The sequence below is a fragment of the Canis lupus genome, chromosome 21 (genome assembly GCF_003254725.2).
Source record: "Canis lupus dingo isolate Sandy chromosome 21, ASM325472v2, whole genome shotgun sequence".
Classification (NCBI taxonomy): domain Eukaryota; kingdom Metazoa; phylum Chordata; class Mammalia; order Carnivora; family Canidae; genus Canis; species Canis lupus.
Genome location: NC_064263.1, coordinates 1,154,283 through 1,182,146, shown reverse-complemented (window position 1 = coordinate 1,182,146; position 27,864 = coordinate 1,154,283). Strand labels below are relative to the sequence as shown.

At 36.8% G+C, this 27,864-nt stretch overlaps 1 long non-coding RNA gene across 4 annotated transcripts; it reads left to right on the top strand.

The window, feature by feature from the left end:
* The first annotated feature begins 27 nt into the window (after window positions 1-27).
* Window positions 28-27,698, top strand: LOC112643137 (uncharacterized). Of its 4 annotated transcripts, none has more exons than XR_007404687.1 (6): window positions 28-358; window positions 13,047-13,082; window positions 17,014-17,123; window positions 17,456-17,493; window positions 20,406-21,686; window positions 21,788-27,698. It is a non-coding gene; the product is annotated as an uncharacterized LOC112643137 (long non-coding RNA). The 4 variants fall into 4 exon arrangements; XR_007404686.1 differs by having other exon boundaries at window positions 17,456-20,540; window positions 21,544-21,686; XR_007404685.1 differs by having other exon boundaries at window positions 17,456-21,686.
* Window positions 27,699-27,864: the final 166 nt, after the last annotated feature.

The following is a 27,864-nucleotide window of genomic DNA, read 5'->3' as shown; positions in this document are numbered from 1 at the left end:
TTGTTATAACATAGATTATGACTCCCCTTAGGTTCTCCTGCACTTTTGACATAAACAACCTTCAGCTCCCAAGTTAGCATTGCTACTAGTCCCTCGTCTATAGGACAGTCTACTAATATCCTAAAACATTTAGGTTTGTTATGTGATTAAGTAAGAGGGAATAAAGTTTAGGGATTATCATGTGATAAGAAAACTCTAGACTCTTCTGCAGGTCAATCATTTTCTTGATAACAGTAGTATAAAACAGCATCTTTATGCAACTGTTGATTCAAATACCATCATAAACGAACCAACTTAACCATACACACAAGGACTTCATGAAATGCAAAATCCTCGACTGCTTTTAAAAGTAAACATGGTAAGTAGATGGTCAATTTATCTTTCGGAAGAAAGAATACATGACAGAACAAATCGGAGATTTGTATTTTCATTGGTATAAATTGGGTACATATGAGTTGATATTAATAAATGAGAGTTAATACAGCTATTTAAAGTCATCGCCACTGGAAAAGGGAGTTATTTTTAATAATATCCAGCTAGAATTTTGCAATATAATAAATATTTCCTATGATATTTACAGCTTAAACAAATCATTTAAATATAGGAAAGAAAGTAAAATCTAAGTTAACATAGTTGCTGAGTTAAGTCGAAATACCAGAAAAGGCACTCTTAAATTTTAGACACAATGATTTCATTAAAAATATTACATCTCTATATTTAATTACAAGTAAACCTTAGCGCACTTTTTTGTGAATTGTGGTGAACAATTAATGGCCGCCAGTAATCACTGCCTCACTCATGCCTATATTTAATCCTCTCCCAATGACTATGAGTGGGACCTGTGACTTGTTTCATGGGCATCCTTCATGATTTTGTCACATAAGATTCTAACTTCTGTCTAGCTAAAGCAAACTAGCAAAAAATGAAAATGGATATACCGCTCACACTTGTCCTATATGCAGGAAATCATCAGCTATTGTGGTAATAAAAATCCTTGGGAAATGTTAGTTATTATTATTCTGCTTTGCAATGTAACTTAAATTAAGAAAGTGAAAACAGATTAAGGTTAGAAATATTATCAGGGTACCACCGTGTCAAAATCTGCAAAAAAGCATTATTAAAATACATTTTGGTGTTCATGTAAAAAATTAAAATAGGAACAGACTTTTAAACTCACAAACATGATGAAATATAATCTATTTGGGGAATTTTATATAAGGAAAACTTAAAATCAGTTTTATGAGTCCATAAGAATAGAGAAAAATAATTTCTTATTAGAAAGGCTCATTTTTGTGTAATTCCCTGAGACAACACCATCTGCCAATGTCTGTCCTTGAAGATGATATTACAGCCCCAGGAATAAATTAACCTCATCTGGTATTTTTTTCAGTGGACTTTGGCATAAGTTATAACAATTTTTTTTACCTATAAGCCATCTTTATTTTAAAGTTAAATGTCAAACCCCTGAATTGTGAGATACTTAGGTTTAAATTGTAATGAAGCAACTGAAACTTCTGAATGGAACTGAAAGTGACCTGGAGGTTGCCTGGTGACCTGGTGACTCGACATCCTAGGAATTTATGAGCCTACTTTGTGGAGGATATTTGAGTTTTTTCAGCTCAACCTACTATTGCTGTTCTATGGTCAAGCATTGAACCAGGAGAAATGAACTTTGCACATTTAAACTTCTGACTCTTAAAAGTTAATTGGGAATAAGAAGCTCTTAAATGTTGCAATCAGAAAATTTTAGAACTGTAAAGGACTTTGGAAAATAAACAGAGAAATTTAATTGTTGCAACACATGTGATTCATTATACCTTAGAGAAAAATATGACCAGAGAAGTTAAGTGATCGGTTCAAGGTTGCAAAGCTTAGTATGTCAGAAAGCTGCGATTCCAGATTAAACCTGTCTGACTCTAAAATTCTTTTCCCATGACACCATTTGCCTTTCAGAAAAATCATCAGAATATGGCTTATAGGGATCCAAGAAGAGAGCTCTCTAAGAGAGGGAATAAAAGACCATGTGTCAAAAATCTAACTCATTAATGATGGAGCCAGAAGGATGTGGAAGGTGGTTCAAAGAACACTTGAGGAACAGAGGCTTACAGAGTTATTCAGTAAAGGAGTGATGAAACATGTCTGATAAATTAGATATTTGAAAACAGATGTCCTAGAGGGCAATAAAACTATAATCTCTGGGTGGGTTTTTTTTTTCTACCTGAAAGAATGCATTAGATATCTACTGGTAAAAATCATTTGTAATCTATCAGTCTTTTCTAACTGTACAGAGTCAGTCTCTAATTAATAGCAAATTGTAAATCAAAGATGTATTTCTCTAGAGAATTAGATAATTCTTCAATAAGCCTGTTAGATAACATTCCAGAATGATAATGAAATGTCATATAGTCAACCTGTTGCTTTACTTCCAAGTTTTTATAACTTTTCTTAGCAGGCTTCTTTGCCTGGGGACCAGAGACTGCTATAGAGGGAAATTACAGCCTATCTATGGACCATAAAAAACAGCCTGAAAACAAAAACAAAAACAAAACAGCCAGGGTCCTAACCCCAGAGAGAAGTGTAAGTACTTAGAGTTTGAAATGATATCAACTCAATGTTCTTGTGCCAGAAAATGCTTGGTTCAGTATCTCTTTCCTCACATGGCAAAAAGGATTGAGGCAAAGGGCCTGAATCAATCAAACTAACCAGTTATTAACTTTTAGTCAGAAAGAATACATGTGATCTGATTATGCCAACATGCACACTACACAACCAGCACCCTAAGGAAAGCAGTTAATTCAATAAAAGCAGTTCTACAGGAAGCCAGTGATAATGGTCCAGGAAACTACTATATGATGCAAAGATAATGTACAAGAGGATTTTAAGTGTCTACATATATACATAGCATATCCTTCTGGTACTCCTCAGAGGTTTTGGTAGCTATCTGGCTACTGTGTGCTTTTAAGGTTATACTACTTGACCAGAACTTGAGGTAGAATTATTTTTTATGCCAAGTAGGTACAGAGCAAATTATACTAATAATTAACTGTGTTGGGGGTGGAGTTGACCTCAGAAAAGCTGAGGAGCTAAAGAAGGATATGTACATAAAAAGAAAAGACCATTCTATCTCCTCCCAAAGATAATCCACAGAAGCAACCCCATGCTAGGCCATAAATCTACTCAAAAAGTAATTTTGCACACAATGGAACGCAGTCAGTTGGACTTTAGCACCTAATAAAAAAGGAGTTTTGGGCATCCCAACACTATTTTTAGGAAAATTGGTCTTTTTACTTAAGTTCCATCTTGCTTCTTGCCTTAAAATCTGTTTTTGCACTTAACTATCTAATCTCTTTATCTCTGATTCCTAAATGAGGCCCTTAAATCTACTATCAGATTTGACCTACACTGTTTAAAATCATAAAGTTAAAGGAATGGGAAGTCATCCTTTCCTCTTACCTCAGCCGAGACAAGGTTGGAACATTTCAAATGGAACATAAACTGTTAAGTAAAAGAAAATCCAGAAAACTATACCAAAGATTGTTTATAAAGCATAGTCAATTTCTGATATGGCTTTAATTAACTTAATCTACAAATAATATTGCTTATAGGAATTAAAGTCCCTTTCCCTTTTCTCAGATTTACCTGGGGAACCTTGTTTTAAAAAAAAATAAAACAGCTTTTCTCCATCTTTATTCTTCTCCCTTCTTCACTCCTTTTCCTACTTCCTATCCCTTTGCCCTGGCATGGGGTTTCAAAGAGGCTCTAGTGACCATTCAACTCTCTTGTCTCCATTTTATAGCTAATACATTCAAAGTCACTAGATTCATTACTCTTTATTAATGTCTTGGAGGAAAAACAGAAGTAAATGCAAATTCCACAGACATGTAACTGTGTATTCGACTGCTATTCTAAAATTAGCATAACTCTCTATAGGACCAGTACAATCGGGCCCAGTAAAGGTAATTTGATGTAGGAAAGATGCTATGGTTCAAAGTCAAGAGCCAAGAAATCATTTTTGAGATATCTTTGGTACAAAAAGGTGGTTTTATTAAAGCACAGGGACAGGACCCATGAGCAGAAAGATGCACTGGGGTCATGAGGAGTGGCCGATTATATACTTTCAAGTTGGGAAGGGCTTAGGGGGAACATAGTCTTTAAGGAATTTTGGAAACAAGGTTTTCAGGACCTTGAAGGGGCTAGCTATTGTTGGGAAAAGTCATTTATTGCTTTCTAATAAAACCTTACTCATGTATTTCTCCAAAGAAGACATATAAATGGCCAAAAGACACATGAAAAAATGTTCAACATCACTGGGCATCAGGGAAATACAAATCAAAACTTCAGTGAGATACCACTTCACTCCAGTTAGAATGGCTGAAATTAGCAAGGCAGGAAATGACAGATAGTTGGCGAGGATGTGGAGAAAGGGGAACCCTTGTACACTGTTGGTGGGAATGCAAGCTGGTGCAGCCACTCTGAAAAACATTGTGAAGAATCCTCAAAGAGTTGAAAATAGAGATACCCTCTGACCCAGAAATTGCACTACTGGGGATTTACCTCAAAGACACAAATGTAGTGATCCCAAGAGGCACCTGTACCCCAATGTTCATAGCAGCAAAGTCCACAAGAGTCAAACTATGGAAAGACTCCAGAAGTCCACTGATAGATGAATAGAAAAAGAATGGATATACAATGGAATACTACTCAGCCATCAAAAAATGAAATCTTGCCATTTGCATCAATGTGGATGGAACTAGCAAGTGCTATGTTAAGCAAAATAAATCAGTCAGAGAAAGAAAATTATCAGATGATCTTATTCATATGTGGAATTTAAAAAACAAAACAGAAGACCATAGAGTAAGGGAGAAAAAAATAAAATGACGGAATCAGAGAGGAAGACAAAACATAAGAGAGTCTTAATCATAGGGAATAAACAGAGTTGTTAGAGAGGAGGGGATGGGGGATGGGGTAATGGGCATGAAGGAGGGCACATGATGTGATGAGCACTGGGTGTTATATAAGACTGATGAATCACTGAACTCTACCTCTGAAACTATATGTTAATTAGTTGAATTTAAATTTTAAAATATTAAAAAAAAAAACTTTAGTCATAAGACCCTTCAGATGTATATATACATACATACATACATAGTCATATGCTTGGGGGATGGTTGCCAACATGTATCTTGGGGTGTAGAAATAAAGGAAGTTTCCAAAGGAATTTTTGTATGTTGAAGTAGACTTATAGGGCCTGGGGGTTGGGCTAAGATTGCCTTTTGCCCTTAGCAAAGTATCAACATCTGAGGCAGCTAAGTCCCTAGAGGAAGGTCACTCAGCCTGTTTCCAGGACCTGCCAATGGGCTACAAGTCATGAGGAAATTTAATAATTTTTCTTTTGCCTTTATTTCCCACATAGATTGACATTAAGAAGTCTATTTAAGCTTCTTGATGACTCCTTATTGCCTATAAGTGTGCTGTCTTCTATGCCAACTAGAAAAGATGCATAACTATTTCTAAAAGTATACAATATAATGGATAAGGATTTGAAGAGTTGAGATCACTGATCAAGATACATTAGTGCCCTAGTAAACTTTAAATATTTATTGGCCGTAAATAGAGTAGCAAGCTTAAAACTTGATAGAATGGGACACACACCAAGCACAGTCAGTCATAGAAATCTTGAATTTAGGGGCACCTGGGTGGCTAAGTTGGTTGAGTGTCTGCTCGGCTCGGGTCATGATTCCAGAGTCCTGGGATTCAGTCTTTAGGTTCATGACCATCCACAAAATGTAAAAGAGTCCACATATGGTTCCTTTACCCCTGGAAATTTTTGTGTGTATCTTAGGAGAAAATGGACTCACCCTAGAGATTTAATGCATCTAATTTCATCTGCCATAAATATTAGTTTAATTCAAAGTGGTCTCCCTGTTTATTTAACAAAATTAAGTGAATAGTATCACAAGTCATCTAAGAAAAGCTGATATATTTACAAGATTTTCCTTCTGAAGTGGCAATTATAAGTAATTTTTAATGAGCTTTTAAGTTTTAATAAAAAGTATGTACATTATTTTAAGGAAATGGCCTCTTCCTCTATTCATGCTTAATTTTGAATATTTGCAAAATACAGAAAGGTCAAAAAAATCTTTTTTGAGGAAGCAAGTCTCAATCTTGTCTTCTTTCTTGCTATATTGACCACTCACTGCCCTGCCTCTTCTTTGACATTTCATCCAATAAATTTTATTCCACATTGGAGGTTTTTCCAGCTGGAGAATCCTCAGAGAGTTTCTAATACAGGGTTACTGTTTGGTTCTTCCAAGACCAAAATCCTTAGTGAGTCCTAGATAATACACTCTCCCCAAAAATTTTTTCTTTTTTCTGTTTGAAATATTTCCAAGTTCTGAATAACATTTACTAAATTAATGAAATTGCCAAGTCCTCAATTTCTAATATTTTTTACCCTTTGGCAGCAAGATCTAATTTTCTTTTTAATGGCATTCTATTTTTCTGTAAGTTCCTCCTGTTCATGCAGTTTCAAATGAAGGTTTTTGTCTTTGTTTTTTTTTTATTTCAACTTGCCCCTTTGAGAGCAACACTTTTACTAGATCTGAGTGTCTTCCTGTTTTTCTTCATCACCCCTGTAATTCTTATGTATACTGCTTAAGGTTTCTTGGTATCAAACACCAAAAAAAAAGACTCCTAACTTAAATAGAAGGAAGGTTTTATTAAAAGGCTCCTGAGGTATTTCAGAGAATTGAAGGAACAATTGAAATTGTCATGTTTCAGATCAAATAGAAAAACAAGTCACTGTACAACTGAAAAAAAAATGTATTGATAAGAGGAAAAAAACAAGCTAAAACCTGGAATATACAATGATCTGAGTTTTGGAAAAGAAATAAAAGGGATAGTGTCACCTTAAGTGAACAGCATATAGAATGATTTTCCTTCAATACATTTATCTATTCTCAAAATAATATGTATTTTTGCGTGATCTTAGAAATTGGAAAGTAAAACATCTCTCCACTGTGGAACTATGAATAAATGACTTACTGAACACATAGGTCATCATAACCATCCATGAGTGTTTGTTAACTTGGCTCGTGACCCGATATTCTCCTAGACGAGAGGAAAACATCCGCTGTCTGCTCCTCTGCGATGCATTCACTCTCGACAGCTCTTGTGTTGTCTTGAATTTGAATAAACCTCACTATCCTAGGAAAATCCCAAGTCTCTTTTCTCTGCCCCTTTCCTTCTGCAGAAAAAAATGGAATCTTTTAGCATTCTATTTCCTTTCCATTGTTCTGTTACACTTTCCATGCAGTTTTCGCAGGAACTCAGTTCTAGAGGACCCCATTTCTTTAACATCATTTTGTTGGATCTTTAATGGACTGCTTTAAAAGGAAAACAAAATCTTACAGTGGGTAATAGAGAATGGCATGAAGAAGAAACAGCACTCAATTTTGAAGGCAATTTAAATGATGCCAGGGATACATATTATCAGTCCATTTATGAGAAAAAGCACAATATAAACATTATATACAAGATGATTCTATTTGTGAAAATATATATTATTATTTTTAATCTGGGTCACCATATTTTTTTTTATTTTTTTCTGATCAGTATTTCCTGGTTTATATATTTTTTTCTTTTCCTTAAGTAAACCTGTTATTTGTGTTATTATAAACATTAAAAAGGTAAAATGAAGATTGCAGGTGGATTATATATTGGCAGGAAGAGACCACATGCATATAAACACCCTGCTGTATTTTCCCAAGTTACCAGCCAAGAATTCTGAAATAGTGGAAGTGAGATAACTGCATAGAAGGGAACAGATGCAGCAGATCTTGGCCTGGCTTTTCCGTACTTCTAGGTTCCCTATAGAGTATGCAGCTGCCCTGCAACATTTACTGGCCAGATAGAATCCTAACAGAACTGCAGAAAAAAAAAAAAAAGTTAAATTCTTGCTGTGACACTACCACACTAGATGTAATTCTGATCATTAGTTTGGTCCTAGGATGTGGTTGACAAATCCATTTCTTCCCATAATCCTGAAACGGAGTTTAACAGTTCCCTAGAGTTCATTATGGTCATTTATAAATATACATAAAATCTTAACATGTTTAATTTATCTTAACTAATATCTTAATTCCTATCTTAATTAATATCTCAAAACTACCATCAACTTAGCCAATCAAAGTATTCTGTTAATCTTGGAGTATGTACACAAGTCTATACTAGGTAGGATGATGACTTTGCCATGCATCTCTCCAAAAATCTGTTCTTTCCTCAGATTTAGGGGCTTTTGGGCTTTGACTAATTCCCATTACATGCAGGGAAACCTGAGGATTCCCTTTATCTACCAAATACCTGACTCTTTTTTTCCAGTATTCTGTTCCCTTTATTGTTCTATCCATTTAGAGGCCCCAGTTGGGTTTTAAAACATCAGCATGACTCTGGAAGACAGAGTAGTCTTTTCTTTACTATATACAGAGCTAATATGCCTTGTGTCAAATAACGATAAATGAATGGTAGTGATTAGTTTTGGGGACAAGAAGTGAAAATGTGTCCACCTGTCCAATTCAGAAAAGAAAAGAAAGTCTTGAAAAAAAAAATCTAATTAATGGGGGCAGGGGGACACAACTGCAGTAATAGTGCACCTCGAAAATGATGCCATCAACTTTTTGTTTATAGCTCCTCATTTTGGAAAAATCTAAAAGTCAACAGTATGATCTGCCATATATAAATATCTATGCTTTTGCGTGACAAGATAGTGAATAATTATTACCCTTTTGCCTGCGTTTTCTATTTTTTTCTTAATAAACCCATATTCCTCCTGCAATTCTGAATATCCAGAAGGTTAAATCATACTTTCAAAAGTGTGCTTGATATCAACCCTGCTATTAACTAACACCGGTTATTGCTAAATAACCTTATTAAATATATATCTATCTTCACAGTGCTTAGAAAGTGTGCTGTACTTCAGAAAATGTTCAGTACCCTCCATACCAATAGCTGTGGAGACTAGGGCAAAAAATGAACTATAACCCTTTGCTATCTACTCATATAAAATACCTCGCTGTCTTCATTTTTTAAAATTCACAGGACTTCAGTAACATTTACTAAACAGAAAGCCTTGCTCCCCTCTTATTTTTCTTTCCTAATGCAGCAAGATCTAATCCCCACCTCCCTTTCAAGTATTCAGTCCTCTCTGATGTTCTTCTACAGCTCCTTGCAGTTATAGCTGGGAGTTGTTTTTTTCTAGTTTCCACATGCCCCTGTAGGTGGTCCCATACTTTCTCATGCAGAACCAATGCTCTTTATTGGACTCTGAAGGCCCATGGAATGGTAGTAATAGACCAATGGCATGAAGGGAAAGTGTGCCTGCCTATTCTATCCAGAAAAATGTCTTAATTCAATTAGCTGAGGTTGCAACTGACAGTTAAGTAGAGACATCACCAAATTAATAGTGTACTTCCCCAAAACTATGCTACTGAAAACATATCTACAGATTAGTAATATGGGGAAAACCAGGACACTGATAGTAAAAATTTATCATCTGATTTTATAAAAAAATACTTTCACACTTCTTCAAGAAAAGAGATCTATAAATGAATTTGTTATCATTTTGATTATTGACATTTTAAATTATTCTCAGATGAGTAAGTACTATGGATGGTTTTAGATTTTTTACAGTGAAATATTATCTCTGAAACAGAGCATATTGCATCTGGTTAAAGTTATAATCACAAATAAATTGTCTGTTGAATGAGTTACCACCACCAACAAACATCCATTAACCTCAAGGTGCTGGCAAGACCTGGATGCCTGATTGTTATGGCAGTGAGGCTTGGGAATTCCACACCGTAAGCTCCTCTAGACTATCCTTTTCTTAACTTTCAAATTTTCCAAGCTTCAAGTAAACTCAACTACTACCATAGTGAAACTCCTGACTTCCTTTTACTATCTCTTTTCATCCTATAACAAAACAAGACTCTTTTCCCGGTTTCCCATTTTCTCTTTGAGTTTCCCTTACTATTTCCAGACAGATCTACACTTATTTCTAAATGTCAGCATGTTCTGTTAGGGAAGACCCAGCCCTGTCAGCCTCACATAAGGCTAGCACTGTTTGACCCTAGGATAAAATAAATGGAAGTGTCTGCTTTGAACTAGAAGGGGAATTGTTCCCCTATTTTTGCCTCCAGGGGGAAAGGGGGGGGGGGGGTTATGTGATTAAATTGGTTACAACAAAACTTAAAGAAAAAATAGCACTATATTAGTAGATAATTCTGACCAAATGCCTCTAAAATATATTCACAGCTCATTAATTAGAGAGAAAAGCAGAACACAAATTGTATTTATATGATTTCATGTTTGTAAAAAGAAATATCAATAATGCTATCTGAGCTATGTGATTTATATGGAAATACATTAAATTCTTTTTTATGCCCATCTCTGTTTCTTAAATTCCTCAAGTCAACCTGTGTTATAATTTTTAGTATTTTTTTTGAAAGAAGAGGACCTTTTTTTTTAAGATTTATTTACTTATTCATGGGAGACACAGAAAGAGAGAGAGGCAGAGACACAGGCAGAGGGAGAAGCAGGCTCCATGCAGGGATCCTGATGTGGGACTCGATCCTGGGACTCCAGGACCATGCCCTGAGCCAAAGGCAGGCGCTAAACCACTGAGCCACCCAGGGATCCCAAATATTTAGTATTTTAAAGTAAAGAATATCACCAGCAACATTGTAGGTTGCCATATGTGGGAGGAGGTCACATACTGTCCTATGCTTATTATATGCTCACTTTTATTTAGCCAATGATACAAACTTAACAAAACCACACAGAGCTGGGGAAAATGCAGTAATTCTTGGCAAATAATTCTTTGTGTACTGTTGGTCACTCTGATCAGTTTGGAAAAAATAGCCAATTCCTATTATCAAAAAGACAAGGGATAATAAGTGTTGGCAAGGATCCTGGTGGAGGATGAGAACCAAAGGAAAAGAAATCTCATAAAAAGCATGTCCTAAATATCCTCAGTTCCTACTCCACACTTGGTTCCATCTGTGGGACAAGTAAGAGTATATTAGCATTAATAAGTAAACATTTTTAAATTTATATCCCCTACCTGCTCACATGAGATCCCTAAAGTTACCCTGGCTAGTCCTGCAAGCCCTGAAAGACAGGGCTAGGCTCGTATTTGTTCAGGAATTAGTCCATTTATGTTTTCTCTGTCTAGATTTCCCCACTGCCCATAAGACACTTGACCCCAAGTACTCTGTCCATAAGATACTTGACACCCATGTACCTCACTACTGCATATGGCCTGGTGTCCTCTGAGGAAACTCAGGCTTTCAAAAATGTGTTTTTTGGATCAATTTTGTGGAAATTTAATTTTTAAAACTACCCTGAGGAAGATTTAATATTTGAGGAAATTTCATAGTGTATCTTTTGTAAACCAAAAAAAAAATGTGATTTTTATATTAGGTAATACTCCAATCTGTAAATGTACTGATTTATTCAAGCTGAATTGTATAGGAGTTTTCTCAAAGTAGAATTCATCCAGGGATGAAACAGCAAAAGGGCAATTACAGAGAGCTATGTAAACCTGTACATGATAATATTGTAGAAGTGTACTGAAACATGAATAGAGGATGAAGAATAAATAAGTGATTTGAGTGATGCTCTTTGGATGTGTCCCTTTAGAATATAATCCACATCTGCCAAGTAGCAGTTTTAATGTGTGCATTTAGTATTTATGCATGTTAATCCATTTGCAGGAGAAAGCAATGAAATCTATAAATTCATTTCTCTCCATCTTACTCTTTCACAACATAAAAATGTAATCCCAAAATGACATTTTCCCAAACAGATTTATCTTATAGACATCCAGTAACTTGCACATATATGCTCAATCCCCAATGTAAATTGTTTCCTCTCTGTGGCATTTTATTTCCTTATTCCTCTAGAAAATCTTACAGATGTTTTCTTCTGAAAAATAAAATACACTTCCAACCTAAAAGTTCAAATCTTCAAGAACATACAACCTTTTTAACATAAAAATAAAATTCAAGGAAATTAAAGGACTTTCTAGGCTGTATTGTTTAGAATAGCAAATCACACAAGTTCTTCAATATTTTAGACACTAAAAAGCAACTCTAAAACTGATGTGAATCTGGATGTAAACTAATTACATAAGCATGTGCCTATCATTATCAAAAATAACTAGAAGTTATATCTTGATCGCACCACATAAAGTGTTGGTGCAAGACCACCAAACTATGAATGCAACAAAACATTAAAGACTGGTCAAGAACCAGTTTTACAGCCCTTAACTAACTACTCACCTCCATCCTGTAAAAGGAGTTGGAAGCATTTGGCCAAGAGGTGGAGTTGACAAGAGATTTTGTGAGAACCTTCACAACCCATGGGAGGAATCAGGTACTTCTTTCCCTGCAGCCCATGAAGAATGACTTCTAGAACTAAATGTGTCCTTGAGTTTGGTACACATGGTGTATTGATATCCTCTTCATGACAGACAAATGTAAACATGAGATGCTGTTTGGATTTACCTGTAGCAGTGCAGTCTCTGGAAGCATTTTGGGAAAAGTGAACTCTGATTTACAAAGGGCCAAAGTTGCAGATTCATTAAGGACCACGTGAGAGAGTAAGAGAGAGCAGTTATCATTTATGATTGTATCTGACAATCTCTGCTATTTCAGCATGCTAGGCGATATATATATATACACATACTAGCACATATATATATCCCTCCAATCTCCAGGTCTTTTCTGAGACCCCTTTCCTTTTGGAATCGTTCACAAATAATTCAGACTTCACTTTTCCTCTAATCCCTGCCTGGTTAAATGGCTCTCTGACGCTGAATTTAATATATAGGATTGGATTGGAAGACATTACCTCCATTCTCTCTTTCCACTGGTTCTTGCTACCCTAAACCAGAAGAATGAGCATTGCCCAACAATTCCAAAATCATGTTTTTCTCTATGTATTTCTGCACCTCAAACTGAATCCAATCCTTTCTCATCTCCTTACAGTGCAGCAGTGGGCCATCTCCTGCTCTTTGCCTAGAGGTAAGCTATGGCGCTGTTTGTTCTGTTTAGGGAATCTGGCTCAAATCAAGAACTATTTCTCTTAGATACTTTCCCAGCCTGTTGCTTCAGAGATAAAAGATGTTTCTTCAGCCATTTGAGTTCTCCAGACTTTAAGACATCTTTTCAATGAAACACTTTTCTGTTTCTAATACTTTTCCCTCCTGTAGCAAGAACTGACTCCCCTATGGTGTTCATTTCCTATGGATGTTCTTTTAACATTTTCTCAGTTTTAGGTGTGTTTTGTTTTTTATGCCTACTTGACTCATTAGGTAATTCCATCCCTTTTCTACCAAATATGAATTAACTAACCCTTTGCTGGAGGGATGTGTCCTCTCATCTTCCCCATTGTTTAATTAAGACTTATTTACTACAAGCTTACATTCTTCTTTATATTTTAAGAGAAAAGGAGTATTATATAAGGAGGTTACAGCTATTCCACTGTTCCATATGAATGCATTACCCAATCAGTATATTAAATAAATTAATATATTTTGTTGAATAAAATATTTATTAAATAAATCTATATATATCTGGAACACAATACACCAAGAGTAGTGGCTGTCCCTCTGTACTGATAAATTGTTTGTTTTCTTCTTTATACATATGTCACAATTTCCTCTAATGAATAAATGTTCCTTTTTTATAGTTATAAAAAGGTAGAAAAACATTTCTGTCCATTTTTTTTTAACTTCTTAAACTTGCCAGACAACCTAGAGTCAATACAATTTCAAGAAGGAAGAAGGAAACTATCATTTATGGAGTTACAAAGAAGTATCAAAAACTATGCCAAGGATTTTACCCGTTTTTCCCTTGGTCAAACCAGCCAACACATTAGAAAGGAATCTAAACTGGGCAGCCCCAGTGGCTCAGCATTTAGCGCCACCTGCATCCCAGGGCGTGATCCTGGAGACCCTGGATCGAATCCCACATCAGGCTCCCTGCATGGAGCCTGCTTCTGCCTCTGTCTCTGCCTCTCTCTCTCTCTCTGTGTGTCTATCATGAATAAATAAATAAAATATTTTTTAAATAAAAGATCTGGGTGGAGCTTGGAATTCTACATTTCAAACAAGCTCCCAGGTTTTTTGGAGGCTGCTGACCTGTAGACTACACTTTTGAGTAGCGAAGATTTGCTGCAACATGACCCTACCTGCTTCTAGCACAACTTGGAGTCACCACCTGCAGATAGGACCCTGAACTTCAGAGTGGCCAACGGATCAATTTACCCTATTAAAATGATTAACAATATTGTATTATTTATTGTACTTAGTGTCCTCATTTTAACATTTAGAAATAATATATATATATATATGATGTAGTTCTTAAAGCCCTTGAAACATCTTCATACTGACTGGTATAAATTGACTGCTCTAGATGACTGAGAATGCTGCACTTCATTGTCCCAGCCTGGTTAGGTCTTTCACAGCATTTAGGTTGGGTGCCTGGTGGCACAGTTAGGTGACCCAATTATGTTTCAGCTCAGGTCATGATCACAGGATCCTGAGATCCAGCCCTAGTTGGTCTGGCTGAGCACAAATACTACTTGAGACATTCTCTCCCTCTCCCTCTGCTCCTCCCTCACCCCCTATAAAATAAATAAACAAATCTTAAAAAAAAAAGAGAGAGAGAGACTTGTATTGAAAAAGATAATCCTGGCTTTTATGGGATTAGGAGTCTTTCTCATCCAGAGATGGTGCCAATGGGACACTTGTTTTCTAGTCTTAGCCCATTCAGGAGCAGTATTATTTTGGGCAAGTCATTTCAGCCTTCAAGTATTGAGAGCCATTTGTAAAGTGTAGCTGATGAGCCAGTGGTGAGAATATCTGGGCCATATCAAAGGCTGACTCCATTAACTGGGCTGCAGATGTCTGAGCACTTTATCCTCATAGCCCTGGGGAGTTACTGAAGACTTAGAGATACCATAATACAAGGCTACAAGGCAGGACTAAAACAGAAGAGGACAAAAGAAATCCCACAGTTTGCCTAACAATTAGCTAAATGATGTTTAACTCTCTGCAGCTGCCTGATTTAAGACAAATTGCAGCTACTGTCACCACCAGAAGAAAATCATTCCAAAAAGCAAAGCCAAACCTGTTTACTCTTCAAGCAAATAGTATAGCAAACAAAATCTTCATTAGAGGCCATAGTATCAGTTATTACAGATGTTTAAATTTTGATAGATATGCTTGAATTTTATTATATAAAAGCCAAACTCAGGCCTTTTATATGCGAAGACCGGTAATCAAAGCATAAAATCTGATTCTAATTAACACTTCCTCTTGAAATTAATAGTAACTACTATTTTTTAAAGATATTATTTATTTATTCATGAGAGACACAGAGAGAGAGAGAGAGAGAGAGAGAGAGAGGCAGAGACAGAGGCAGAGGGAGAAGCAGGCTCCATGCAGGGAGCCTGAATGGACTCCATGCCAGGACTCCAGGATCACAGCCTGAGCCAAAGGCATACACTAAACCACTGGCCACCCAGGGATCCCCTACTATTTTTTAAGTAAGCTCTTTTGTGCTAGGTGCTTTACATGCATTGTCTTGATTTACTCTCAAAGCAACTACAGTGAGATAGATATTACTATCCTCATTTTATAAATTAAAAAAACAGGCTTAATTAACTTGCCAGAGGTTATACAGGCGGCTAAGCTGGACTTGGAACTCTGCTCTGAATGACTTTTGTCTCTTACTCTCAAACTCACTTAAAGCAAAAACAAGGCAGACATGAATTTGCCAGTTGTTCATCACTAAGAAACCACTCAATATTCACCCTATAACTATCACACATGCACATTAAATATACAAACTCAATCTGTAACCATCCATGAATATGTCATATACTTGATGAGAAGAGTGTGACATGCCATGTACTTTTAGGGTACTTGCCTAAAAATGAATAATCTTGAATACAGCCATATGTACACACACACACACACACACACACACACACACATTTTAGATTATCAGTTTTATACTTCCCTTTGGATGAATATAATTAAGATTCTAATATATATCCAAATCCAAACAAATAGGTTTGCTTTCATACATATGTAGTAGATATTAGATATCTATAAATTCACTGATCTCCTATGTGTGCTTCATTTCAGGATCATGTGCCTATGTATAGATCTTTTTTTATTGTTTTAAAAAAATAAGGTCACAGACAGATAAATACATCTATGACTATATTTCATAGGTACCAGAGTGACATCTTGTGGGAAAAGCATGTTGAATTGCATCTGTATATTTCTAAGCATTTCAAAAACTACTTTCTCTATTTACAAAGTGGAAACTGTCATCAGACACAGTTTGAGTGTTGACCACTGAAAGATAGTTTGGTCCTATACAAATTTAAGATAGCAGGGTTGGTGTCAATCTCCAATATGTTGAAAAATAATAAATATTTCTGAATTACAAGTAGTCTAAATTGATAGAGTTGTGAGAAGTGATCCTGAATGCAATATTGCAAGACTCGTAAACCACTAGACTTTTAAAATACTATTGTTTCTGTTTTTAGAATATGAATGAAACCATTTCCTCTGGAAATGATATTAGAATAATTTAATTAGAAAGCAGATAAATAATATTAATTTCTTCCATGATAGAAAATCATATTTCCCCAGGATATCTTTTAAAAGACCCAATCAATATTTATGAGCAGAAGATTGTTTACTGAGTACAAAATAAAAAATATTTATTGAGTGCTCATTATGTACAAAGCATTATGAAAGCCTTTTTTTTTTTTTTTTTTTTTCAGTTAAAACTACTGGTTTAATCAGCTGGCTAGACCCTAATTGTTCATGAAGCTGAAGGTTGATTTTATTCACATGAGGTTGAGTTTTCTTATTCTGTTTCTTGGGAAGTAGTATGATCATGGAAAGACAATGGCCTTTTTCTTTACACACAGCTTGAACTCACGACCTTGAGACCAAGACCTGAGCAGAGATCAAGAGTTGGAAGCTTAACTGACTGACCCACCTAGCACCCCAGACAATGGCCTTTTGAATCAAAAACTAAGTGCTTTTCTTTTCTACTTCCATATCTCTGTTTCCTTTTCTATTTCTTAAGCCAGATCCCAGGTTCACATACATTTGTTTAATTATTCCCTATGCTTTATTCATTTAGTTATAAATGTGTTTGTAGGTCTATATTCTTTTACTATTATATTTATACTGAGACATTTTAAAGGGACGTTAAATTTAAAAGGAAAGATAAATATTCCGTATTTTTATTATATTTTACTTATATAATAATCAGAACAGATGTGATTACTGATTGTGAAAAAGCCACTAACGGATAAATCCTTTTTTCCCCTTATTTTATTATTTACTTACTTTTATCACCACTAGAGGGCATCTGAAGACTGAGCTAAGTAAGAAGCAATGCTGTGAGTGAAATAAACCTCTGCTAAAATAAGAGTACATCCTCCATCAAAAAGCTAATTGTGTTTTGTGCTATAGATATTCAAAAACTACTTGATGATTGTTTTATAATGAATTTAGTAAATATGCATACACCTCCTATTAAAATGCTAAATTAAAACACTTTCTTTTCTATACAATGCAATAGCCAATTCTGTAGTTAGAATTAAATTTGCAAATGCCAAGTATAATAATGGCAATTATGCATCACATTGTATTTTCAACTACACCTGCTTACACTTTAAAACTTGGTATGCAATCACAACAAAACTATTGAATATCTGAAAAAAATGCAAAATTAGCTGGCAAAACTGGTCTTTATTATAAAACCCCAGTATGTCATCATGTTTAGCATTTGTCACCCAACAACCATGTATAAAGTACCTACTATGTGTCAGGCATCATCAGGGTTCTGGATTCACTGTTGAGGAGTTCCAGTCTAGTAGAACAGATAGAGAAGAAACAGGTGAGATGGACTGTAATAATAGTGTACTGAGAGGACATGTGCAACACAAACTGGGAGTCAGAAGAAGGAGAGAGAGCTCCAGAGTCTCCAGATAGTTTTCTTATTCTGATAGGTGCCTGTCTCTGACTATCAAGATCTAGGCTAAGTACTGAAATACAAATGTAGTTTCTGATACTGTTCCATACTCCTACTAACTCTATGACCTAAGGCAAATTTTTTAGTCTCTCTAAGCTTTGATTTCCCCTCAATAAACCTGTAGTAATAATAATACAGGCTACCAGAGAGGATTACTGGGAGGACCAAAGATAATGCCTTAATATGCTTGGTACAACACGGGGCACTTAGTGTATGTGAACTATCATTACTACCATTACTACTTTCATGCTATCACCAATAGACCTGGAATAGATTCCATGAACTCAAGGTAGAGGCAACCAAGTTGTACAGAAATCGTTTGCTTTAATTGTGTCATAGTAGATAAGATCTGATGGAGGAGAATGTGACGGTCTTCTGAAAGGAGAGAATTGATGGTTACCCCAAGAACTTGGCTCCACTCTTGGCCATGCTAACCAAATACATTTTTGTGTTTTTTCTCATTGCTGGATTTCTTTCTCTCTTTTTTCTTTCTTGCTATCAGTGTCATTGTTACGACAGAATATCAGGGTGGGTCAAACAATCAGTTTCCCCTGTTGAACATGGCATTCAAGAATGAAACGTTCATTTCATGTCCAGCTTGGGTATTTAAAATGTGTCTAGTGTAATATCATACTCAGTCTTGCTTTCCTAAAATATCTATTTATTTAGAGGGTTGGAAAGGATGAGATTCTCAAATCATATTGTGTTTTTATTTTCTTAATCATCTTTTTTATTACATTTGCTCAGAACTGGAAAGGCAACCACAAAACCAAAACCAGATGGTAAAAAGTAAGCCAAAGGGAAACTAAATCCTGATTACTGACAACAATTTAGATCATATTTTATCAATCTGTGATTCAATCATAATGAGCACATTTTTGATGAGTACAGTATCTCAGACCAAGCTTCTCTCTATAATGTCATAGATATTTGTATCATGATAGAGGATGAAATAATCCAGCAAATTGATGGGCAGAGTTTATAGCTATTTTCTTCCCAGCTTTAAAATTGTCTACTTTGGTAGATCACTATCATGTGCCCCTAACTATGTATAGAGTCATAAAACAGGTTTCTCCCTCAAAATCTCCTAGAGGGAAAGGACCTGTAGGAAGGTATGACCCTCTTTTGTCTTAAACTGACATATCATGGCTGTATTTGGGAAGCAGCAAAAAAAAACAAAACAAAACAAAAAACAAAATCTGGAATGATTTTTGGCCTTCAGCTGGTGTGGGGATCAGGATCTGACCTTGTCTTAAATGGAACCCATCAATATTACGATGTCTTTCTTCTGTCCCCATGATAAACATCATCCTAGCTCCCAATTTTTCAAATTAAAGATGAAGGGTTCCTGACACTCCTCTTTTGATCAAATAGATTTGTTTTCAGCTGACATATTCCAAGTTTATCAAACAGTTTCTTTGGTAAAATAAACTGTGCACAAAGAGATTGTGAGTTGAGCACAAAAGGGAAGGAAATCTGGGTCAGGAAGAAAGAAGAAGAGAGTGTTATTTGATGATTTCTTCTATTGTTGATTTTTTTTCCTGTAAATATAATTGTAGCTAAAGCTATCTCTCTGTCTTAATGCATAAACTAGCTTCTCACAGGCAGTTTTATTTTAGTCATCTACTTCATTTCATTTCTAGCAAGAGTTGGGCACCCCAGCTCCAGTTGAGACAGGCTGCAGAGAAAGCAGGCCAAAGCTTCCTACTACAACAGTGGCTGAACTGAAACTCTGGGCTGAAATGTCCCACCAAAGCAGCATGTTTTCCGTTCCTTCTGGGGATGCAGGAGAGGATCAAGGAATGAAAGACTGTCTAGGAGGGAATAGTGCAGGCAGTGACGCTTCTGGGACCACTGCTTTGGGAGCCATGTCTCACTGTATAAAAGCACAAGGAGGCCAACTGTCAACTAGAAAGCACTGAGGACAGTACTCCTCACATGGCACCTTTGTGGTTTACTCTGTAGGTATTTGTTTTACACACTTCGCTCTTTAGATGTTTCTTTGGTTTCTGAGAGTATCCAATCTTTTCCTACAATCAGCAGTGTTCAACTTCAGAAATTTAGGAATCCTTTCCTTAACCAAAGAATGCATCTTTTCAGTCTTTCTAGTCAATTGGCTGAGATCTAAGAGAAAACAATTGGTAAACTTCAATCTGTAATTACCCAGCCTTTGTTCCAACAGCCCTCACCTCACCTCAGCACTCACCTAACAACCTACTGCCCAAGACTCCGGCCTTATTCCCCTTTTTAAAAAAAGATTTTATTTATTCATGAAAGACACAGAGAGAGAGGCAGAGACACGGGCAGAGGGAGAAGCAGGCTCCATGCAGGGAGCCCGACGTGGGACTCGATCCCGGATCCTGGGACCACGCCCTGAGCCGAAAGCAGATGCTCAACCGCTGAGCCACCCAGGTGCCCCTCCTGCCTTCTTCCTTATGCGTCCTTAATTAAAATGCTATGTCTTTCTTGCAGTGTAGCTTATCAGACAGGACTGAATGGGTTTTATTTTATGTCAGGCAAAGATTGTAAAAACAGCCCCAAATGATAAATGGCATTTTGTACTGAGTGTCCATTTATTAGAATGAGAAAAATTAATTTGAGACGCTAAGGATGAGATTCAAAGGGGTGAATAGAACCAGAAGGCATGAATCTCCTAAAATTGTGTGTGAGTGTGTGTGCACATGAGTGTATACAAGCATTTTCCCAGGGGGAGAGCCTCCATCTTTCATAGGGCGTAGGAAAAGATTACCATGATGTACCAGATATGTTCTCTGTCCTTTGGAATGTAAAGAAAGGAACCAGCACAGTGATGAGTAGGAGACAGGGCACAGTCAAGGAGATGGAATTCCGTGTTTGGTAGAGCTGTTATGTAAATACATAGTATCACACTAATACTTGATTTATTTCTTTCCTTTTCTTCTCCCCATTATTTGCTCAGTGCTGTCTCAAAAGTTAGAAAAAAAATAAGAAAAGCATCTGACAAAAACAAAATTCCATTTTGTATAAAAATATTTTAAAGGCATGTAATTAAAAACAGATATTATCCTTATGTTTTGTTATACGTACACCTGGCAGCTTTAAAAAATGTTTCATATTGCGGTTATGGCTTAACCTATTTCTGAAAATTGCACTCCCCAACAAATGAGCTCTTCCTCCTCCTTTAAACACCTTGAATACTTGTGGCAAAATGAATGATACATATAGCAGTACACCTATAAATAATCTAAAATCATATAATGTCTCCATCATATCAGATTTAGAACAGATATAAATATTCATTTAAACCTTAATTGCTTCAGGAAAAAGGGTGAACCAAGACCTACCTTCATTCTGAGGATGTTTTTCAAGTTTCATTTCAAGTGGTGAAGTTGGTTGATAACATGCTTTTTTCTTCTGAGTCAAAATTGTGTTTTAGTTGGACCGGCCTGGAGACAAAAGGCTGCACTCTGAGAGTTTCACTAGGTTTGCTTGTGGCAATGTTCCCAGTGCTATATGGAGTTCTGGCCTGACCCGCTCACTGTGATTCACGAGCCTTCTGTCCACAACACTTCCTTAAAGGTAAAGCTGAGATGACACAGAGCTACCTCCCAATCAAGAAATTGTGTCTTTTTTTTCCCCCTGGTCTCCTTCCTAACAAAATGTTTGCTTTATACCTGTAGGTGTCAGAGAAGGCATCATGGGGAACTTGAAGCATGAGCAGACCACTGATGTTGGCAAATTGCATTTAAGTTTTATAAATAAATAGATAGATGATGATAGATAGATAGATAGATAGATAGATAGATAGATAGATGATAAAAGACCAGTGAACAGCATTGCCCCTAAAGCTGAATTTTCCTCATCTTCACCATTTCCAGCTCTACACCTTAGGAGGACCCTGAGTCCATGGCCAGCCTCCCTTCACCAACTGCAGCTCAGTCTTCACCCCCGTGGGATATGAAGCCCTGTTGATCTCAGGGATTCCTCCCATTCCTGAAATTGTAGAACCCCTATAACACTACCTAAAATATAAACTTTTTTGGATCATCTCTTCTCTCCTGTAATTACCCTGTGCTTCCTCTCTCCTGAATTGTCTCTACTGCCCTTCAATCCCTTCAAAGCCTTTCTCTTGTATCTACAGAATCATTTCATCTTAAATAAAATCTCCTAAACCCCCTCTAACACTGCACAAAATTTTGTCTTCTCCCGCTTGATTTTTTGACAATTCTGATGACACCTAGTTCACTCCTGGTCCCACTCTACCTTGGAGGTCTCAAGAGCTTCACTTCCATCCCTTGTTATCCCAGTCCTATGGTCTGTCTTTCAAACATTCTTACACTGCTCTCTCCCTCCAAGCCACATCACTTCTGCACTAAGGCTACTCTGTGGTATTCCCAGTCCTGGATCAACTCAGCTGTCTATCTTGTCTGCTTTTATAACTGCTAAATATGTCTGGAGAAAATCATTCAGGTTAGAGCCATTAGAAAACCAAGATCTTCAACCAGTCTCACCAAACTTCAAACTTAACCACTTTTCTTAAGCTCCCTTCTCTTAGATTAATTTGACCTCCTGTTACACAAGAAAAATCAAAACTATGTGGTCTATATGCCCTCAATTATTTGTATCCAGATTGCCATATGTTAGTATCAGACCTCACACTCATCTCTGCCCCTACAAGCTCCAAGAAAGGGGTATTCTTGTGTTTGAAGCTAACCCATTTCCCAGTCCTCTGATCTTCTCTCCTCCTACCTCCTCAGAGACTCTTCCATTACTTATCTCCTCTCTCTTCCTGTAACTATAAACACTCTCTCTCAACTGGTTCTGTTGTGTCAACTCATGAATATATTCTCTTTTTCAGTTCTGTGAGGAAAGCATTACAATTTTTATTCTATATGGTTCTCCCTCTAGTTGCAATCATTGTCATATGTAAATGATAAACATATTGTCTTAATTTTGACAACCATTCAAATGCTTACAACAGTTAACATTATATTTCCAGAATCTAATAGCTCTTCCTTTTCTTTCATTGGCAAATGTAATGTTGACATTTCTTGTAAAAATATGAATTTCTAATCTCTTTGAACTTTTTCATATCAAAGATTTCAATATGTTGACATTCTCATCTGAAGTATTTGCAGTATCGCAGGTAGTCTGGATACTACACTGACCACAAACTGACAAACCTACTGATTGCATGTGAGGTCAAAGATGTAGGACCACCACCTGCAGAGCACTGGCCCTGCTTGGCCTTCCTATCACCCTCCCATCTTCCATCTCACTCGATTACCCACACACAGGTCTTCCTAGGTACTTGAACAATCAATTCCCCCAGGAACACCATGGTTGGCCATTTCCATTCTGAGAAAGAAAAAGGCAGAAGTAGGTGTTGAGGTGGTACATTATATCCTTGACTATATTTTGAGATTTGTAGCAATGAAAGTGACAGAAGACCCTCATGTTAGTCAACATCAAGGATCACAACATAAACTATTAGAAACAGTATGCCCAAGCATTCCACAGAATAGCTATGACATCTGTGGGTGATCTTCCCAAGGACTCTGGACTCTGCCACTCCCAATCAGCTACCTAAATTTGAAGAGATTGCCACCTCATGGAACACAGCACCATGTTACATGAAGAACACGCGGGATTCTGTCTTTAGCCCTCTTTACACCATATATATTCTTCCAGAAAAAGGATGTTTGTTTCAATGACCACAAAAGTCTCCCATATTTCAACAATCCCCTCAGGTATATATGTCTGTTTCAGAACTATAGACCTGTATCTGGATGTTTGCGTTCGCATGGTCCATATACCTGGGATGACCACAATCGAACTTACTTACTAACTTCTACTTCTACCTTTTTACTAAATTATCCCTTACAGTAAATAGCACCATCATTGACTCAGTTACAGAAACCCAAGAGTTACTTTTTGCCTTTCTCTGTCCCTTATCTACATTTACTCGGTAATCAAGTCTTATAAGTTTGACCTCAAATTTATATTCCCTGACCAATTTATATTCCCTGTCGTAAAATGCCTTTACTGGGGACATCCAGGTGGCTCAGTTGGTTAAGTGTCTGCTGGGGTCATGATCTCAGGGTTCTGGTATCGAGCCCTGCATTGGGCTCCCTGCTCAGTGGGGAGTCTGCTTCTCCCTTCACTCCTCTGCCCCTGCTCCTGCTCTCTCTCTTTCTCTTCTCTCTCAAATAAATAAATATTATTTTAAAACATTGAATTGTGGAAATAGCCTCCAAACTGACCTCATTGTCCTAGACTACCCCTCCAAATAGCTACCAAAATGATATTTCTAAAATGCAAATCTGATCATATAACTCCCCAGTTTGGAATCTTTAATGATTCCGCAGGCCTATGCTATAAAGTCCAAGTTCCTTAGCATGAAATACAAAACCCATTTGGAGCTGACCATTAAATCATCTCTCTTCCTCATTTTCACTACCATTTCTTCATACTCTACAATAAACTGTGGTTTCTTAAACAAGCCCTACTAACTTATCTCCATGTCCTGGCCCATGGTGATACCTCTGGCAAGAATACCCTTCTCTTTCCCTCTCCATTTCCTTACTGGAATGACTCGTGTAACTGTCTTTCCAGATGCAAATCAGCAGCCCCTTCCTCTGGGAAACATTCCCTGATCATTTAAATCTCAGTTGCCTTTGCTCGAAGCACCCTTGATACTCTGTCCTATCACAGAACTTTTTATATCATCTGCTTTCTTAAATGTTCTAAGGAAAATTATAAAAATATACACACGTGGCACCTAGTTTTTATCACCAAGACCCAACAGTATAGTGTTTGGCCCAGACATCTGGGTGTTAGAGAGAATAATAGGAAACTCCTGAACACAAGCATGAGGATAGCTTTATTTAAGAACTGTATGCTCAGGGCAAGCATAAGAAAAACTGGAGCTGCCACTTCTGCAAAACCAGGAGGTGAATCAGCTTCATGTTCTGGTATTATTCACCCAGATTTTTTTTAAAGATTCTATTTATGTCAGGGGGTGGGGGGCAGGCGGCACACAAGCACGAGCAGAGGAAGAAATAGATTCTTGCTAAGCAGAGAGCCCAATGGTGCATTCAATCCCAGGATTTTGGGATCTCGACCTGAGCCGAGGGCCAACACTTAACTGACTGAGCCACCCAGGTGCCCCTCTTCATCCGGATTATCCCTTCACTACCTGCCATGTGCTAACCCCTAAATTAGGTCACTGCCCATACCCCAAGTCAGTCCTTGCAACTCTTAGCTATGCCCCCACACAAAAGTCACTTTCTTATGAGTGAGATCTGAGATATGGTCCAAGGAGTTTATGCTTCCTAGAAGCTTCTGGGGTCAGTTGAGGACATATAGTCATCATAATCTTGATACCTATCTTACCCAAGGGATTGTAACTATGACCATTCCCTGCCTGTGCTTAGCCAGACATCACCAGAAAGCACTTCCACTACATGGCTTTGACCAATTTCACTTTACCATTTAAGCTCAGCTTCAGTGCTTTTCGTTGGCTAACCAAAGTAGTACTCAATAAATGCTTAGGAGGTATGTGAGTCCTTTGGCTAGACAAGGTTGGGGATAGGCTTTGAGCTAGAAAAGATCTTTGAGCTAGAAAAGATAGGAATAAAAAGTATATTTGGATGCAGAAATGATACCTATTCATAGCACTGAGGATTTGCAGTGCCTCTATGACTGCCACACCAGCAAAGAGCCTAACCATAAGCCCAGAGAGGTGACACCAAGGAAGGCTGACATTTCTAAGGTAACTGTTGTATAATCTCCCTGAATAATAACCACTTTATCTACTGAGAACTTTAATCACAAAGAAAAAATCTACAATTGGAGTTTTATTTTACAATTTTATACACTTTTATATACTACAATTTTATAACCACTGCATACTCACAGGCCTCTAAATAGGAAACAAAATGTAAATTGTCCAAAATTTTGGCTTGATTTGATGCTGATATCACATGACTTCAACATTCAGGGCAAAAAGGAAGGAATGGAGTGCAAGGCTGCTTTATAACAATTTCATTAAATAGATCAAAAGACTTTTTTGAGCATTAATCTATTGTTTCAAGACAATAATTTGATGACTTAAGAATAAGTAAATCTTAAGCATATGGATTAAATTTTCCTTGAAGTACACTTGAGTTCCAATGTAGGGAAAAAGACATTTGGCAAAATCAAATCTGCCTTTGCCAAACCAAAAGTGTCTGAAAAATAATTTGAGGGATTTTGCCAAACCCCAAATGCCACTGTGTTCTTCCATCCCACCAAGTTCTCCAAAAGTGCAAAGCTAATACATCTACTCAGCATTCCAAATTTGGTGGGAAACCAAACTGCTTCATTTATAGCCTCCAAAGAGATTCCTTAACATTTTTAGAAAAAAAGTCTTTTGATTGAATGTTTTTTTTTTCTTCCCATCTCTTCTCTGATCTCTAAATCTCCATCTCAGATTTTTTTTAAAAATTGTTCACTGGGTGTGCTGTGAAATTATTTTGAGTCTTGAGCAGAAATATTACTTTTAAATAAACTCTCCCAAAATGCAGTAATGTCTTCCTATTGGAATATTGTCTGTGTGTGTGTTTTCTTCTATATTTTTTCATAGTGCTGACAACCTGAACAATTAGTTTTTATTTAAATCATCTCTGAATTAAAATTAAACTTGCAATCAGATTTGCCAGCAGGCAATCTTCAGAGGCCTGAGTCAGGTCACAATTGAACCTGTAAACAAAATCTTTGTGAAATCAATAGCATGTTTTGGAATGTGGGTGGCACAGACAATCTTTTCACCCTGCAAAATGACTCCTTATTTTTGAAGAGTAACCTCAGCCATGTTGAATTTTTTCCATGTAAGGGGTGTTTTTTTCTGGGAGATTGCCAGTAAATATTTGTCTAGTATACTTTGCATTTGCAAAACGACATTCCATCACCTAACAGCTAGCCATCAATGCAGCACATCTCAGAGGCACGCAAGGCTTTTAGTTGCCAGGGAAACTATTCACAGGCTTTTTATTCTGGGATAAAGCATTTGATTTTCTCTTTGTTCTCTTGCATTTTATTTTTAATTGTAAATTAAGTTTTGGGTACTTTATGGGTACTTTATATTATCTTGTCTCAAATATTTACCATTGTTTGAAATTTAGACGAGAAACTCCAGGAACATCTTGATTATTCAGACATATCTCATGAGGTTTTGAATTATTTTGGTTAAAATAATTTATTTACCACATAATATAGTATTGTTTAGAACACATTTTATTCAAGAAAATAGCATATTTCTACTTTCTTTAAACTCAGCTATTAAATAAGTATTCACCTTGGACTAATAACCTGAAGCTCTCCAAGAATGGCTTGTTTTTTATGGGTTACCTTGCTATAAGAACAGTTCTTGAGTTAAGGATAGATCAATGCTGGGGCACCTGGGTAGCTTAGTTGGTTAAGCTTCTGACTTTGGCTCAGGTCACGATCCCCGGGTCTATCCCCCTGAGATAGAGCCCCATGTTAGGTTCTGTGCTCAGTGGGAAGTCTGCTTCTCCCTCTCCTTCTCCCTGACTCTCCCTGCCACCCCACTCATGCTCTCTTTCTTTCAAATAAATAAATAAAATCTTAAGAAAAAATAAAGAACAGATCCATGTATGTTATTCAATCTTGTGTTGCAAGAACTAGCTGTTCTAAGCCTATAACAGGGCCAAACAATGAGGGAGTTGAGAGGACTCTCTGGGTGAAGGGGGCTAGA